Genomic DNA, 18,734 nt, shown 5'->3' with positions numbered 1-18,734 from the left:
TGTGACTCTACCGTTTTGGTATTGATTTAATACCAGGCGGTATTATTTATACCGTGACGGTATTAAAATGTCACTTACGGTATTGATTTTTTTTTTCGTGGTGGTATTGTTTATTAATACCGAAGGGTATAAACCTAGGATGCAGCGGTATTAAACGACTAAATAAGGTATTAATGAGTGATACCATGCAGTAAGAAAAATAACGGTTTAGTACTGCTTGGTATTGATTTTAACATTATTTATTTGATACAATTACAAGTCATAAAATTATAAATGACATAAATATTTACAAAAAATGGAAATCCGGATGTAATACATATAATGGAATGACTTAATTATAAAGCTGGCTTACGCACTATAATGTGGAAAAGTTGAGCTGACTGGATCTAAAAGCGCAAGTAATTAAAGAAATAACTTGTGTAAACAAACTTTTAGGCAGTTATTTATATATATTTTTCAATTTAAAGTTATCTTACCTCCTAATTCGACAGGAAATATCCGACTGAAATAAGTGATAAGCAAGTTGTCAATTAGTTGAAATATCTATACACGTCTAATTTAATTTAAATTGTCATTCTAACTTCGTATACATATGTATTCACCAACCTAAAATTATCCGGAATCCTATATTCACGACCGGAACTAGGAATTGGCGAAGTTGATGATGTCGCTAAACATAAAAAAATAAGTTAATTAATATAAAGCAGAAAACAACGAAATTGGTGGTTTAAAATTCCTCCCTATTAATTTAATACGTGGCAAAAGATAAAACGAAAAGAATAAATTTAAGCTTACCCTTTAATAAGAACGTGTCAAAGTTTCCACTAGCGGAAGTAGTCAATTTCTTCCCCACAAATAATTTACCAGCCGAACTATTTAAGAAGAACTTATTTTTAAAACGAGAACGATTTGCAACTGCAAGTGAGTAGTTTGCAAATCTCGCGCACAAGTCTATACCGGACAGATTTGAGACTTGGTAAACGTGGTATAAAATCCATACCCCACAGTATTATTTTCATACCTTAATAGTATTACTATTTAATACTCTCTAAGTTCAATAGTCCGGTATTGATTTTCCGTAAAATTTTGATACCACATTGTCACCTCTTGATGATACCGGTGAGACGGTATTAAAATTTTTCATGGATCAATACCCAGTTTCTAAGAGTGTACGTATGTACGACTAACCACAATAGGATGCATTAATTCTGGGACCATACCATTTAACCAAGATGTTATGGTTGTAGTGCGGGAGGAAGAATTCATTGATTCAAATGTCGAAACAAGATGCAGAGTCTGACATTGCATTAGATTTAGATATGTCCAAATTTTCAGAAAGAACGTGTTCGAATCTAACACTCAATTGCATAAGAGAATCCTTCAAAACCACAAAATTTTACACACGTCGAGGAGACAGAATGGCGAAAACCAGTGTCTTTCGAGAAAAGAAAATTATCTTCGTCTAGTACAATGAGCACAATTTTTCAGGGCGACTAGTACTCCTCCAGAATTAAAAAATTAAAATGTTTTCCATAATATGACAATTGTCTTCGCTCGAATCAAAGAATTAAAGCTTAAAGGGTGTAAATTTAATTCGGTAAGCTTTTTAATTGCAAAAAGAAAATGCTTATTATTCAAAAGTACAGTTGTGACCGAAGCCAATATTTTTTCCAGAGATACCTTAATATTTGGTCTTTCCACCATGCACTACACTCACCCTCTCAACTCTTTCCTTTAATCTCTATGCTAATTTTTCCAACATTGATTTTAGTATTAAATGTCGCTTGTCACGAAATTATTAGTCAGTTCTTTCTTTAGGATTTGCATCTTGTACACTTTTTCGTTCAAGATGTGCAACATATTATACAGGAAATACACAAACAGATTTTTATCTCGCCACTAAAATTTCCTAGGCACCGATGAAAATTGTTATTCTATTACCTCATATTGGATGTTTCGATTTGGTCTGTGGAATTGTCCTGCATGAAAATAACTTTTATCTCAATTGGCAATAATTCCTTGTTCCCTAAGCTATCAATGCAAATAGGTTACATTTTGACGATATATCCCGTTTCATCTATATTTTCTCATTTTTATATAATTTTTAGAGGTGTCACGCTACGTGCCAAAACCACATGGTACCACAATTTCCCACCAAGATTTCAGGACCCTCATTAACGATTGGTCCAATTTTTGGCTACTATGTATCTCCCATTTTGTCCGTGAAATATTGAGTATAACTCAATTTAATATTAATCAGTGCACAAGATTTGACGAGGAAATCTTTTATGTTGTCAAATACCTTTTCAGGGCGCTTATGCAAATTCAACACGGTAATCAATATTTTAGATGAGCCCATGATTTTTTCAGTTAGACTGTAACCTACATATGTGACCGGGTAACTTCAGTGATAGTTTTCACAATAATGGACTATTTGTACCTGATTTTCATTTAATCCGCTTTACGCCGTTTCACTCCCTGGCACCATTTAGACCAGAACTCCAAGTCTTCCCGTGAAATTTTAGCATTTTCTTTGTTTTCCGGGTAAGTGGGATCCATCTGGGTTATTTAGGTCGTTTTCCATCATTGACAAAATTTTTGTTCATGCATTGACATGAAGTTTTCTTGATACATCCGAATTTTGGAGAAATTTGGTATCACTTGGAATTTCCCGCTTCTAAGACCAGCGTCTTAATGTTATAGTGCTTATGATTAGCGCTTACCTTCATTCCACTTATAGTAAAAATTTCAAAGAAAAACATTAACGGAATCAAAAATTATAGCTGTCTTTCTATCAAGCGGGGGCAGAAAGATGAAGGTTACCGGATTAAATTTACACCCTTTAGTACTTAGCAGGGAATTTTGACGCGAAGGGCAGATTCTTTGATTTCTATCAGACTTAAGTCGGTTCGACGTTTTTTCGAATAAATCCGAATTCTTATTTCAACAATTCGAAACAGAAAACATTAGCTCTTAAAAAAGTTTATTTTATTAAACACCGAAAACCGGTGCTGGAGTTTTTAAAAACCGGTTTTTCGGAAAATTGTGAAACGGTTTTTTCACAAAACTGGTTTGTGGAAAATTGTAAAATTAGTTTTCCGTTAAATTGAAACCCGATTTTGAAAATCTTCTATGAAATTGGAAAAACCAATTTTGGATGCTCTATTTACAAACCCCTTGTGACTCATTTGCTAATCACGAAGTTCAATCCTCTCTCATTTCTTGAAATCAAATGTTACATAAGATTATGAATAGGGTTGCCCCGGGTACCGGGTAGTTACCCGGTAATCAGAATACCGGGAATGTTTTAAGATACCCTTTACCCAGCCGGGTATACGTAAGTACCCGGTCTATCCGGCCGGCTAATTTAAATATTCAATTTTCTTACCTGAAATGCAAAACCTTACAAAAACTTATACTCCGATGGATTACATTTTTGTACTAGGTATAAAATAATGTTTTTTTTAAATGGGTACTACTTTGGACAACACTTACTTATGTGGACATTATATATAAATTTTAAAATTACTTTGAGCGCACTCATATCAACCAAATTGCAATCAATCAATTGTATTGTATTGAATATCTCGCAAATTAAGCACAACTTGCGAAGTTTTGAGAAATTTGAAAGATTTCTCAAAGCTTTTGCTAGAAACCCATTGGTTTTTTCACAAGATTATTTCGGTAACTCGTCCTCGCGATCGTTAGCGAGTGAAATTTCGAAAATTGATGAGGATAAGATCAAATAGACTTCTTTATGGATTCGCATGATAGCACTTCGAAAGTCTCGCAAAATTTGGTTCGTGAGGGGAATCTTGAATCCCTTCAAGAAACAAAGCTTTTAGCCTCACAAGCTTGTAAAATTATTTCAAAGGTCAATAAGACATTGTCGTGAGATGATTCCTGACAAATTCTTGATAAAAGTAGAAAAATTCCCGTTATTTTTAATATATAAATAAATATTACCCGGTACCCGGCCGGGTAGCCGGCAAACGTTTTAGGCCGAGTAGTACCACTACTCGGGGCAACCCTAATTATAAATTCGTGGAGGTACGTCGGAAATTGTAGTCCTATATTTAATATGGCACATATCAAAGTTGTCATTAGCTAAAGGTCTATTCCCACAAGAGTAGATTCGGGCTTAAAATTGTTAAATTGTTGACTAGGAACATCCGGCCTAGCAAATGAAGCACGCCTGCCATACACTTTTCCACACTTAATATGCATTTATCTTGCGGGGTGTGATAGGACAATTATATCTAGTGTATAGGGCCTGCCGGTACGGCCCACCGGGTCGTACGGCCTGGAGCCAGCGCTCCACCTAGAAGCATCGTCGGTACGGGCCTGTTCTCATGTGTACCCTAATTTATCGCGATGTGCCGATAAGCTCGCTTACTTAGACGAAGAGGAAAAAATTAAGAATATTATTCCATTCTTAAATGATAATTTGGATGGGATCGTTTTGATGGAGGGAGCTGATGATGATTTCCTTCTGACGTGGTATGCATTCCAGATTGATCCAACGCCAAGAAGGAATTTTGTACTTGATAGGGTAAAATTTCTCATGGTTTCGGGAATTTATAAGCGTTGGGAGCATTGGTTTAGGAAGACAAGACCAAAGAAGCTATTTTCGTATTATGCTAATTGGACGGGACCGAAAGTCAGAGCGTTAGAAAAGCTGGATTTTACCTCAAAAATTGTCACCACCTTAAAAATTTTGGGAATTTGTTGCGGATTTTGTGCTGTGCTGGGGATACTGGAAATTTCTTATGAGCAAGTGCGCTATTTACAACGGACTGTAGAATATGCAGTACTAATCATAGAAGAAGGTATAGGTAAAAATTATTAAGTTGTGAGTACGTATAAGTGTTTGTGAAATCGATCAGTGTAAAGTTGTCAGCAATTGATTAGCAAAGATCTTAAGGCCCGTTCATATATTACGTCATCAAAAAGCCAATTTTTCGTTTTCGTGAGTACATAGGATTTGTTTTCCTATGTAGTTATTTGAACAAAGGTGTATGTATCATCAAGGTCTGGCTACAAATGTCTGCAAATAATAATCGATTTAATTACTGATATAATACTAATTTGTTATTTATACATCGAGTATTTATATACCTATATAGTTGTGTTCGATCATTAATTGGTTAAGTTCTAATTAAGAATCCGTTCAACCATGTACGCAAAAGCTTTGACTATTTTCTGCAAAAGCACAAATTGAACAACATAATTGCACTTATACAACGCAATAACTAAAATTTATATTGGTAAAAATTTGGCATGATGATTGAGCCTGTGTAATGCAACATAGATTTTGTATATATGTACGTTGACTTGTCAAATAAGTTAATTGCGGCTGTAAATTGTACTGCGGCCTTACAAGCGGACCAATGGATTCTCCCACACATTCCAGATTTACTAAACTTCGATGTAATTTATCGTTTTGTAGGAACTACATTACACAGTGCTCTTTCACGTCACTTGATGCAATTCGTCATTTTGCTATAATTAGTGAGGCATTGTATCCGCAATACTTGACTTGGAATAGGTCGCCATGGAGGGCACAGCCTACCCGAAAGCGCAAACTGGTGCCTTGGTATTTCTTGTCATTCCTGATCGCAATGTCCGCCTCGTGTAGCGTGTATATCGCCACAAGAGAAATCTTTAGATTCCAAAAGGATCCAGAAATTAGCGTTTATACCGGAATTGTTGGCCTGATGCAAATCTGCATAAATTCCTTCAACGTTTTTCAAGCTATTACTATGATTTCTACAGTGCACGACTACTGTTTCATACTGAACCACGTGTACAAAATGAGAGGACGGGGGTGCGACGACAATGGTAAGTGGGGTAAAATATTTGCTTTCCATTGTTAAACTCATAAATAATTAAATATGTAGCAGGGGCTAAGGCTTACTAGAAGTTTGCCATTAGAACAAAACAATCTGGTGCAGTTTACTAAACTAGACCACGCCGATAAATAATAAAATGCGCCAGACCTGTTAAATACTTTACCGTTAGCGTATTACAGAATTTCTAAATCTCCACAGGTTACCAGGAGTCCAAACTGTTTGGTGTGATTCTCAATTTTGTCTTAATTCCTTCAGTCGTTACTTCTCCAGGTTGTGTCTCATTGTCCCCAATCCTTGCCCATAATGTGGACCCCACGTATTTTTGGTTTCGGAACATAACTTTCTTCTGTACCCATTCAAAATTAACTATCATGATCAGAATGAGCATAATATTTTTAACTATTTTGCATGGAATTCTGCTAATCAATGGAACCGTCATAAACTACGTTAATATTGGCCTCATGTTCGACTCTGACCTAAAGAAACTCAGGAATGGGGACAGGGTCCAAAACTTTGCAGAGCAGTTGCACAAATATCGACAACTGCAGATAGTGATGACCATCATTAATCACACCGTAGAAAACCTCGTGGCCGCTTCCATGCTTACCATGTTCATCTGTTTCGTCATTATGGGTTTTACAGTCGTCCGGCTCGGCAACTTTATCCCGATGAGTATAATACTTATGTGCATAGCTTTTATTTTATTCTTCTCTGTGTTTGTCGATACCATGATGCCTTTGGCGGTTGGACAGAGTGCAAGGTCAGAAGCATTTGTTAGAAATTTGGAAATGCAAAATCAAAGTAAAAAGGAGCAAAAAGAATTGAAAAGTTGCAGTATTTTACGTCTTAGAGTCGGACCTTATACAACTCTGAGCAAAGAATTCCGTACCAATTTTTTATCGATTGTTTTGTATCACACGGTAAATCTAATCATTATGTTATAAATGTGGACATACATGCGAGAGTACTTATGTATGTCGGAAAATAATGTCCATGATAGCAAGAACAACTTGGTGATACATACAATTTTTCAGTTAATTCTCTGCGATATCCAAGTTAGGTACAATTTTATTTTAAAACTCAATCCCGGTTTTATTAGAGGTTAAACCTTGTCCGAGAAAACTGCAGCTTTAACCTCATCAAACCTCGATAACTTTGACTCATGGAGTTATTCTTAAAATTACTAGACAGATAATAGTCACTAGGTCCTATGTATGCACCTATGTTGTGGGTTGTCCTACTCTCATGTCCGAGTTAACCTAGGTATGTCCACTAATTTATTTTCTGGGCAGATAATACCACACACGTAACTCTTCCTAGCATCAGTGTTCTGTAGACAGGCATTTAGGTTTTGTAACTTTCAGGTATAATTTGTCCGTTTTCGGTTAAATATTGGGCAGCATCCATAAATATGCAAATCTATCTAGGCTGATTGTGTATTTATGTATGAATCTACGCATTTATACTGGTTTATACTTATTTAGTTAATGTTCATCCCAACTTAAAATCAAAACCAATTTTTTATTACATAGTTCAGTGCTTAGAAATTGTTGTCAAGGTGCAGGCATGCACTAATTTAAAACTTGTAAAATTTAAAATTATAGCATTTATCTCAACTTGGTTATTTCCAAAATCGATTAAGTCGACATGAACGACGAATTTGCTACGTCAAATAATGCATTCATACATACGTACCAAAAACTACAAGGTTTAGAATTCCTTGGCTATCAATTCACATTGGAGTAAGATTCAGTGTTATAAGGATTCTAAACTTGTATTTAACATATTTAAAGTAAAATTTACCTGATCGCGCCTTATATATTGTAAGCGGTTTCGTCCACAGGCTTTCTAAACTTCACAAATTTCTATTTAAGTTGAATGATAATTATGTATTAGTATACTAAGTTCAAAAAAATTAATACTAATTTCACAAAGACTTGAAGGAAAAAAATTGACGTCAATCATATGGGTTTGGTATTACAAGTGCTAGGGTAAAAGGAACGAGTTGAGCAATCCATTTTGATTTATCTTCATTCCTACGTTCAATTTATTAATTTCTTATTCGTTTATTTTGTACGTCTTTCGTGTAATAATTTCTAACATTTAATTCTGAAGTATATCGTTCTTTTCCACATTATTTTATCTCTTTTCAAAGTTTGAAAACTGGAAAGATGAATATTTCGAATGGTTTAAAGGCAGGGGAAGTTCGATTAAACTTTAGATCCTTCATAAATTATTTTTCTCATTGCTCATTCACATCGCTAGACGCGACACGAAATTTGGCTAAATTAAGCGAAACTTTGTATCCTCAGTACTTAACGTGGAATAGGTTATCATGGAAGGTAGAACCTACCCAAAAAGTCAGGCTTGTCCCGTGGTATATCTTATCTGTCTTGGTAGCCATGTCGGCTTGCAACAGCGTTAACATCGCTATCCGAGAAATCCTCAGATTTCAAAAAGATCCTGAAATTAACGTGTACACAGGGATTACAGGTTTACTACAGATTTGTATCAATTCCTTCAACGCGGTTCAAGCTGTAGTTATGATATCCACTGTGGATGAAGTTTGTACCCTTCTCAACAACGTACAGAAGATGAGAAGACCTGATTTGAACGAAAATGGTATGTAGCGTTTAGTTTGTTATTCGTATGTATCTTTAACATATGGACGACATATATAAACATTTCCCAATTTGAACGTTTAAAAATGATGTTATCCTTTCAAAAATTAAATACCTACACTCTCAATTCTATATTAATTCGCTCTTTTTTAAAATTTTACTGATTGTACTTAAAACGGTAACGAAAGATTATTCTGTTTTTTATCTTTGTAGCCTACATCGAGCCAAAATTGGTTGGAATGATTTTAAACTTTGCCGTTATTCCGTCAATCATCATCACTCCGAGCTGTATTTCGTTTTTTCCTATTATTGCCAATAAGTTGGATCCCACCTACTTTTGGTTCCGGGACATTGCCTTCTTCTCAACAAATCCAAAAATGACTATGCTGCTCAGAATGATGATCATATTTTTAACCGTACTTCATGGAAATATTCTACTCAATGATATCGTAATAACCTACATCAATATCGTCTTCATGTTTGACTCGTGTTTAAAGACTCTCACAAAATGCGGCAGGATTCTCAATTATTTCAAAAATTTGAAAGTATATCGACAACTTCAGATCACGAATCTCGTCACAGAAGAACTCATGGCGGCTTTCCTACTTACCATTTTCATCTGCAGTGTGATGATGGGTTATTTGGTCGTCAAGCTGCATACTGTCATCCCGATTAATTTAGTTTTCGTTGCAATCGTCTTTATTCTGTTCAATTTCGGATTTTGCCATATCTTGTTGCCGTTAGGGTTTCGTGTGACGGCCATGTCGGAAAGATTCATTAAGAATCGTGCAACGCAGAAAATTGGAAAGTTACAACGAAAATGGCTCAAAAGCTGTCGAATACTTCGCTTAAGGGTTGGCTCTTACACAATGCTGACAAAGACATTTCGTACTAATTATGTTGCATGGATGGTGTTCCATACGATTGACTTAATCATGTTAATGTAAAGACAGGGTAGAAATAGGGCAAACTAGTAAAAAAGTATACTTGCATACATATATATGTAAGAGACAATTAATTTGTCATCCTTTCGCAAATTACATACACTACTCACATACAAAATTGAGGCATCATACATACACTTAAGATCATGGGAAATAAATATATCAACGAGTCGTATTTATATGCTCACAATTATGTAAATTCAGTATTCACAATTTAATCATGCAAAATCATCACTATACCCATACATACAAATGTACGCAAAAGAATGATGGGTTCAAAAATTAAAAAAAACAGAATAGAAAAGATGTCCCATAAGAATATGTATGGGAGTAACTATGTGATACAATTTTAATACCATTGTTGACTTACAGGAGAAAATGTGCATTATTGTTATAACAAAGGCTAATAAATGGCTGACATGTGCATGTGTATGAACGTTAAACTGATTACATGTAGAATTATAGGTTCGCATGCAAGTTCTAATATACAGAATGAATTCAGATTGTAAGTCATTATTTATCGACGAATTCACCACAGCGAGTATCCAAGGAAATACATTTGTCGCAAAAACTAAGAAATTCGCAAACTAATGCGAATTTATTTATTTATGTGGGCAAAAACTTGTGTATCTGTATAGAGAAAGTCACCACAAACGCTATTTTTATTACCTAAAGGGTATTGATTTAATCCGCGAACATTTTTCAATTGAAAAATAAAACGCTTGTTTTTTTTAAAAATGAAGGTGGAACCAAATCCAATATTTTTTTCAGAGATACCCCTGTATGTGGGCTTTCCACCACGGACTTCTACCATACCCTCAAATTTTTGCTGTAGACCCTGTTTAAAGTAGATTTTGGAATTAAACTCCGCAGGTCTCGAACTTTGGTAACCATATCTAGGCTTGTTCAAGGTTTTGGAACTTGTACGCTTTTTCCGTAAGTCTGTATGACAGGTTATCCAGAAAATTCACAGCGAGATTTTAATCATGCCAGTACAATTTTGTAGGCCCAGGTGAAACTTGATGTTCGATTATCCTCAAAGTGGATTGTTCGATGAGGTCTGCGGCATAGCACTGTGGGAAAATATTTTTTATCTCAATTGATAATAATTCCTTGTTTGCTAGCCTATCAGACTAGATAGGTCACATTTGCCTATATATCCTGTTGCGTCTATGTTTTCGCATTTCCATGCAATATTTGGAGGTGTCAACGCCATCCGCACGAGACTACTGACACCACAACTTCCAATCTAGATTTCGGGACCCTAATTACAGATTGATCCAATTTTTTTGCTGTTCTGTATCTTAACATTTGTCAGTGTAATTTTGAATAGAACCTAATTTAACGGTAACTAATGCAGAGGTTGTGGTGACCCAATTCTTAATGGTGTCAAATACCCATTTTTTCATGACTTTGACGTAAGTTGAACGCGGTCATCAATGGTTCTGAAGGAAAGATGATTTTTTGCTGTTAGCTTGTAAGTTCTGTAACAACATTATGCAGATTGGACGTTGGATTTCACCACAATGGACTGTTTATATTAGATTTTCGATTAATCCGTTTCACTTTATTTAACTCCCGTGCACCATTTGGACAAGAACTTTCGTTTTCGCGCCAAATTTCTGCAACGTCTGTGTTTCCCAGGTAGGTGGGACCCAATTGGGTTGTTTATATCGTTTTTCATCAGGGACAAAATTTTTACTCATACATTGCCACCACCTTTTCCCGGGACATCCGATTTTTAGTGGATTTTAGTTTTCACTTGAAATTCGCCGCTTCTAAGACCTGCGTCTAAATGCTATGATGCTCATAATTAGCACTTACCTTCATGCTACTCATGGTAAAAATTTCAAAGAAAATTATTAACGGGATCCATAATTATAGCTGGCTTTGTCTCGCGCTCAGGCAGAAAAATTGATGTTCGCGGATTAAATCAACACCCTTTAAATATGTATTATATTTTAAAATTTTTACGAAAAGCTTACACGTTAGCATAAAATTAATCGGGCACAGTTTCGTATATTATACGAAGCTCAAAAATTATGAGGCTCCCAGGCCTATTATACAATTTTTTACATCATTTTGTTATCTTCCTAGATTACAGGGAGCCTAAGTTGATCGGGATGATTCTCAATTTCCTCATGATCCCTTCAATCATCACTGCACCAAGCTGTGCCGCATTGTTTCCAATCCTTGTCCATAATGTGGACCCGACTTACTTTTGGTTTCGGAACATACCCTTCTTCTCGAAATATTCAAAGTTGACTGTCATTATCAGAATGGCTATCATATATATCACGATTCTTCACGGATGCGTTCTAGTGAATTCGACCATAATAACCTCTGTTAATATCTGCCTGATGCTCAACTCTGACCTCAACAAACTAACAAAACGGGACAAGGTTCATAATTTTCCGAAAACGTTGCGCAAATACCGACAACTTCAGCTAATGATGACTATCACTAATCAAGTAGTAGAATACCTATTAACCGCTGCTTTGCTTACTTATTTCGTCTGTTTCGTCATGATAGGTTACATTGTCGTTCGGCTGAGTAATCTCATCCCGATGGCTATGACACTGCTATGCGTAGCCTTTATTGTATTCTTTCTTGCTTTTGTTCATACCATTCTGCCATTGCCGATTAGGGGGCTTGAAAGATCAGAAGAGTTTGTTAGAAATGGGGACATGGAAAATCTACAAAAATTAGAGAGAAAAGAGTTGAAAAGTTGTAGTGTTTTACGTCTTAGGATCGGGCCCTATACAACTCTGACGAAAGCATTCCGCACTAATTTTTTCTCATTTGTTGTGTATCACACGGTTAATCTGATTATTATATTGTAAATATGTAGACACCTACTTAGATTTCACGCTCTTATGTAACTTATACCTAGGTATATATACATATAAATGTTGTCACTTATAATATGTATATACCTGGCGAATCGAACATATACGGATTCGGAAATTATTTATCTCACCAACTGATTTCCTTGATGGAATTCGAACAATGTGTCCTAGGCGAAAAGGCAATAATCATGCTTTGGCCTAATGCTTTTTAATAATCCGGAAGTTCATCATCATGGTCAACGCTGGACCTTGATGATGATCTTCCGGAAATTCAGACCATAGCTCAAAATCACACTCAATGAAAAGTTACCGCTAACCTGTCTGGAAGAAGAAAGTCCTAATTCGAAAATTAATAATTATATACATAGTCTTACCATAAGAAGTGATAGTAGAGCGTAGTTTTTGAACCGGTCAACATAAAATTAAAAGGTCAGTTGCGGTATGTGCATACATTCAGTGGCTATCATTGGTGTTGACCGTTTTTACCTGACTTCACTAGGTCAAAAGATAAAGGAGCTTAGCTAGACGCGCGCGGCAATAATTTTTCACTTTTTGCACGAGAAAAAAATACACAATGTTTGATGTAGTGTAGCAGTCCAAGTACAATTACGATCTGGTTGCCCAAACTATTAAAGTAACCCTAGGGATAGTGTCTATCTCTGAGATAAAAGTTCTGGTTGTCCAAGGTCAAGGAGGACTACAGTGAGGTCCGACGCTTTAAACACCAGAATGGCACAAAACCTCTGTCCGACGTCGGAGACTTTGGCCACACAAATGACCTTTCAACTTTATAAATCAGATGAGCACTGAAAAATGACCCTAAGATGGAAGCCTTTTAGAGTAGAACGCGTCACATCCTACTGATTGCCCAGACATAAGCTAAGGTCAAAAAATCGAACACCCTCTCCCAGCGGTACGGTAAAAAGAAAACAAAAAATAACCCGTCTACAGATAAGAATTTCTTTAAGACGGAGCCATATTTCCACAAAAAAGAAGTAGAATCTATGTTAAATATTCTTAGGGTTAGTTAATTGCGAAATGGAGATCGAAGGTTATCTTATCGGCCTACATTCATGGTTTTGGCGGGAATCGGCGGAATAGGGCAAAAACCGCCCAATTTTCTGGATTATGGAGACGAGATAGTTTTAAAAAATATTTGATTAACGTCATAGTGAAGAAGGAACAAAAGACAAAAGAAGGAAATTTCTGACCCGGGAATGATACACTTTGTTGCTTAATTTCGTGCGTATTTTTGATAGAGCTTTCTCCTCTCGTGACCAATTTCTCAGTGCCATAAGAGAAATATATTTTCAAGTTTAATACATGTTTTCTGCTTGAAATTTAACTGGCTTTTCAATGGAATACACATAAATTTGAAATTGCTTAAAACAAAAGCGATATGGTCGTCTACTCTACTATCACTTTTTAAGTTGAGACTATGTATGATAAATGACATGATCTGTATAATAAATGTCGAGATTTGGTTCTTACATAGATATACTTAGCTTGTACAGATTTTGTCTTGTCCTCAAAATTTTCTTCATGTTTTGGCCGGCCCAACCTTTTTCTTCTTCATGTTTCTATTACCCACGCAACCTAATACGACAATATTGAACCCACAAAAAGCATAAGCCCACCCAGCTTCATAATTGTGTCACAATCAAATCTATGTACGCATAGGTCGGAGTACTCCGGGCTTGGAGTACGTAATCGCATACTCCGGAGGCCGGAGTACTCGAGATTTGCCGGAGTACGGAGTACGCAAAATATCCGATCTATGTATGTAGGTAGTTGATGCTGGATCGAGATAACCAATGCACTTAAAAACTGATTAAATATTAAATTCAAGTTTAATTATTTCTTACCACCAATTTATTTTATGCACAAATAATGCCATATATCTAATTAGACTAATTCGTTGCAATTTTCATCAATGCCCTGATTAAACTCAAATGTAAGCGCACACAATTATATATAATTAAATAAATCAACGTTTTTGTGAAGTTGTACATATGTGCGAGATAAATATACAGGATAAAAAATGCAGATTTTGCACTATATAATGGTTTTGGTGGATTTAAGAAACGATTATGTAGGTGTGACCCGGTTAACGTAAAGTCTTGGGTAGCATACACGAATATATTTTGCTAATTACACTACATGTGCATCTATGGTATTTATGCACACTTATTTAGATAATATAACGAATTAACCTGAATACATAATATTGTTCACTACTCATCTGTACAAGGCTACCAACGTACATATATATATATATATATAAGCACCAATTTATAATTGCTACTAATTTGAGTATTTATTTAAAGTTGCACATGATAAAAATCGATTCAGGCGAAATAAAATACCGATTCTCGTATTTTTGATACAGCATATATCGACACAAATAGGAACACACCTTCAGCATTAGTCATATGGATTTCACAATGTTTACTTTGTTTTATCCACACGCTCTCGGGTTTCACCAATTCCTGCTTCAGGTGTAGTAGATTTATTATAATATTAATTGCATTAAAATTGATAACAATTGCACGAAGACATGAAAGACATGAAGCGAGAAAGTCTGATGTCTTTCATTGGGGTCCCTTAACCAAAATCGTCAGAAACGCAAGTGTGAAGTGAAGAATCATTCGTTGAATTCCGTGAAAATATCCAAATTCTCTCTAGATTAGTTTATTTTCAAATTTCAGCCAATGGAAATTCCGAATCGTTTCAAGCCAGAGGCACTCCTACCAAATTTTTCATCTTGGACAATGTATATTTCTCAGTGCTCTTTCACATCGCTTGACGCCACACGACATTTCGCTAAATTTAGTGAAGCCCTATATCCTCAGTACTTGACGTGGAATAGGTTATCATGGACGGTAGTACCTACCCGAAAGATCAGATTGTTACCATGGTATTTGTTGTCACTATTGATCGCCATGTCCGCTTGCAGCAGCAGTTACATCGCTATACGGGAAACAGGGTATTCCGACCCCGGGTTTTACTGGGTTAGGGTTTTGGGGTTTTACTGGGTTTTACTGGGTTGTAAATTAATAAAACCCAGCGGGTTTTACTATGTTAAAGGGGTTTTACTGGGGTTTTACTGGGTTTTACTCGGGTTTTACTAAGTTTTATCTAAAATTCAAATAGATAAGTCAATAGAATCAGTTTGCAGGTGAATATCTAACTCCAATTAAGTACTCTGATTAATATTCCGTAAATTTCTTTATTTATTTCGAATTTTTGTTTATGATCTAAAAATCATAATTTACAGCTTAACTTGGAGTTTGATCAAATTTGCATTTTTTGTGTTCCTGGCATTTTGAATTGAAGTTTTTGATAAATATTGATAAAATTCATTAATTTGAAGAAATTGACGTAACATTGTAAGTTTTATTACTTCACCCCAAACATTGAGTAAAACCCAGTAAAACCCAGTAAAACCCCAAAACCCAGTAAAACCCAGTAAAACCCAGTAAAACCCCGGGGTAGTGGTTTTCAGAGTAAAACCCCGGGTTTTTCCGAACCCTTACGGGAAATCCTCAGATTTCAAAAAGACCCTGAAATTAACTTGTACACAGGGATTACAGGGTTACTACAGATTTGTATAAATTCCTTCAACGCGGTTCAAGCTGTAAGCATGATGTCCACCGTGGATGAAGTTTGCGCTCTTATGAACAATGTGCAGAAGATTAGGAGAATTGAATTTAGCGAAAATGGTGAGTTGCGTATATTTTTTCTTGACTTTACAGATCTTTGAAATATACATACATGTATAAGGTGCTGTTACATTATATGATGGCGGTAGTTACTATGCATTCTACAATATCATTACCCTCGTAATTGTTATCTAAGAGTAACAAACTATGTACAGTTTCGATATTTTATTACTAAATAGAGCTTTGATATTGCTAATTTTCCATAAAATCATCAGGCTTTGAGAAAATCAAAGCCTTTGCATATATGCTACCCTTCAATCATATATTGTTACCAAGGCGATAGAGTTGCATAGTACCTCCACCGATAATAATCATGTGCGATAACACATTATTTAGAAGGTAGTGTCAGATTTTTGTTTTTCTAACCTCTGTAGCCTACGTGGAGCCCAAATTGATTGGCGTGATCTTAAACTTTGTCACAATTCCTTCAATCATCATCACCCCAAGTTGCATTTCCTTTTTCCCCATTTTCGCCAATAAGTTGGACCCTACATACTTTTAATTCAAAGACAGCCTTCTTCTCGATCCGGCCCAAAATGACTATCCTACTGAGAATGGTGATCATATTTTTGGGCGGACTTCATAGAAATATCCTACTCAACGATATCGTAATAACCTATGTGAACGTCGTCCTCATGGTCGACTCTTGTTTAAAGACAGTCACGAAACGGAGCGGGATACATAACTTTGTAAAAAACCTGAACGCATATCGACAACTTTAGATCATTGTAACCATCATGAATCTCGTCACAGAACAACTCATGGCAGCTTTACTGTTTACCATTTTCATCTGCAGCGTGATGATGGGTTGTTTGGTAGTCAGGCTGCATAATATCATTCCCATGAATTTAATATTGGTTACGATCGGGTTTATGTTGTTAAGTTTCGCATTTTGCGATGTTTTTGTTGCCATTGGGGTTTCGTGCGACAGTTGTGTCTGAAAGGTTTATTGAGAATTGTGAAACGCAAAAAATTGGAAAGTTAGCGAGAAAAGGGTTGAAAAGTTGCCGAACACTTCGCCTGAGGGTAGGTTCTTACACAATCCTGACCAAGACTTTCCGTACCAATTATGTTGCATGCACTTTGTTTTACGTGATTGAATTAGTCATTTCTTTGTAAAGACGGATGTCATGGTGAAGGTTGGAATGTACTTAATAGGGTAATTCTCTTTTGAAAAAGGTATACATATGTACAGACATACATAGATATGTATATATGTATACCTAGTCAGTCACTAAATCCTTTGATAAACGTTTTTTGGTATAGAAAAATAACGGCCAAGTATTTTTATTTACCATTTTCCACGTCGATTCCTAAACTATCTGTATATCTTTATTAGAAAAATACTAAGTTTCAATATTTCTTCTTCTGGAGTATACACACTTACGAAATCTGATGGGCGGCCGGTCGCTTGGGGCACGCACGGTTTCCAGCGTAAAATTGTCACAGGCGTTGAGAAAAAAATTTAGAACTTCTGCACAAGTGTAAGTTTTAGAGCAGGCCGTGGTCTCAATTTTGGGCCGCAAGTGATATTTCAGAGGGTTAAGGTCTGCCTTTGCTGATGGAATCCTTGTGACTGAATAAAATCAATGAATTTTGCTTAATGCAAACGCTGTAATTTTCCCTGCCAATCTTACACAAGGCTGGGGATAAGTTTCATCTGGAAACCGTGCGTAATTCAAGCGACAAGTTTATCATCAGATTTTATTCAAGTGTGAATACTCCAGAAGAAGAAATTTTGAAACTTAGTATTTTTGCAATATATACAGGTAGTTTAGGCATAAACGTGGAAAATTTTAAATAAAAATTCATACCCGTTAGTTTTCTATAGCAAAAATCTTAGAATTTAATGACTGACTAGGTACTATTCAACTTTTCGTTACCTGATTCTAACTTCTGAAGAAATAACCCCTCGTATTAAGAATTACATGTGATAAACGAATCTTTAGCAATATGTATACATATCGTATGTGTAAGTTATGCCCATTTTAGTATTTTATTAATCACAAGTATATCTTAAGACCTTAAAATATAAAATTATAGTAAATTATATGTTTACACACTAAGGTGATAAATTAAAATTATACGTGAAATAAAATATGTACATAATAAAATGTTTCTCCATATCTAAAATCGTGCTAATAAATATTTATTTACAGAGAAAAATACATGATTATTACTAATCTACGTATTTAGATATCGACTCCACTATGAATTTTCAGGAAAAATCAAAAACCAATAACCATGTTTACCAGTAACATGTGAAATGATAGGGATGACATTTTGTTTTTGATTTTTCCTGAAAAATGTATACACTCTTAGCAAAACGGTATTGAATCATCACCAAACGGGGAGCCCACATGACTTAACCAAATTGTGGTAATATTTACCCCACATTGTGATAAATCTTCCCCACAATGTGTTAAATCCTCACTATCCAGTGTTACGTTTACACATTAGGGGGAAGATTTATCACAATGTGGGGTAAATATTATCACAATTTGGTTAAGTCATGTGGGCTCCCCGTTTAGTGATGATTCAATACCGTTTTGCTAAGAGTGTAGCGAACGGAACGGGAATTGATGTTATATTATGATGTAGCACATATATGTCGGTGCATGTGCATACCAAAATTTCAAGGACGAAGTTTAAAATGTCACATAAATCCGTACAAATGTGATCCGATCGCATGCACGCTCCATTCTGCCCCCAACACAAGAATTTTTGGACACGGAGCATCGAGCCA

At 35.7% G+C, this 18,734-nt stretch overlaps 1 long non-coding RNA gene across 1 annotated transcript; it reads right to left on the bottom strand.

Annotated features, from left to right (window-relative positions):
- Positions 1-223: 223 nt before the first annotated feature.
- On the bottom strand, positions 224-945 carry LOC118437404. The gene is made up of 4 exons (XR_004836089.1): positions 796-945; positions 607-670; positions 477-502; positions 224-386 (listed from the first exon to the last, which is right to left on the bottom strand). It is a non-coding gene; the product is annotated as an uncharacterized LOC118437404 (long non-coding RNA).
- Between the last annotated feature and the right edge of the window lie 17,789 nt (positions 946-18,734).

This window comes from Folsomia candida, unplaced genomic scaffold (genome assembly GCF_002217175.1).
Source record: "Folsomia candida strain VU population unplaced genomic scaffold, ASM221717v1 Fcan01_Sc013, whole genome shotgun sequence".
NCBI lineage: Eukaryota > Metazoa > Arthropoda > Collembola > Entomobryomorpha > Isotomidae > Folsomia > Folsomia candida.
This window is presented reverse-complemented; position numbering and strand designations above follow the sequence as displayed.